Here is a 216-nt window from a genome sequence, read left to right as displayed (position 1 = left end):
TTACTATGTTGCTGCAACAGAAAAAAAAAAAAACCTAAACCCAAACTACTCAGCAGGAAGTGTTGAGCAAGCTGCAGCCTCCTAGAGTGACAGAAAAGAGCTGAGGGTAGAGGTGAGTAAGGATGCTCCTCACAGCTGTAGCCCACAAACCTAAGAGTAGCTAGATCTCCCACAATGTCCAGAATCCATGGTCCCTTTAGCATCTGTGGACTGCTT

Source organism: Mastomys coucha, unplaced genomic scaffold (genome assembly GCF_008632895.1).
Source record: "Mastomys coucha isolate ucsf_1 unplaced genomic scaffold, UCSF_Mcou_1 pScaffold21, whole genome shotgun sequence".
NCBI lineage: Eukaryota > Metazoa > Chordata > Mammalia > Rodentia > Muridae > Mastomys > Mastomys coucha.
This window is presented reverse-complemented; position numbering follows the sequence as displayed.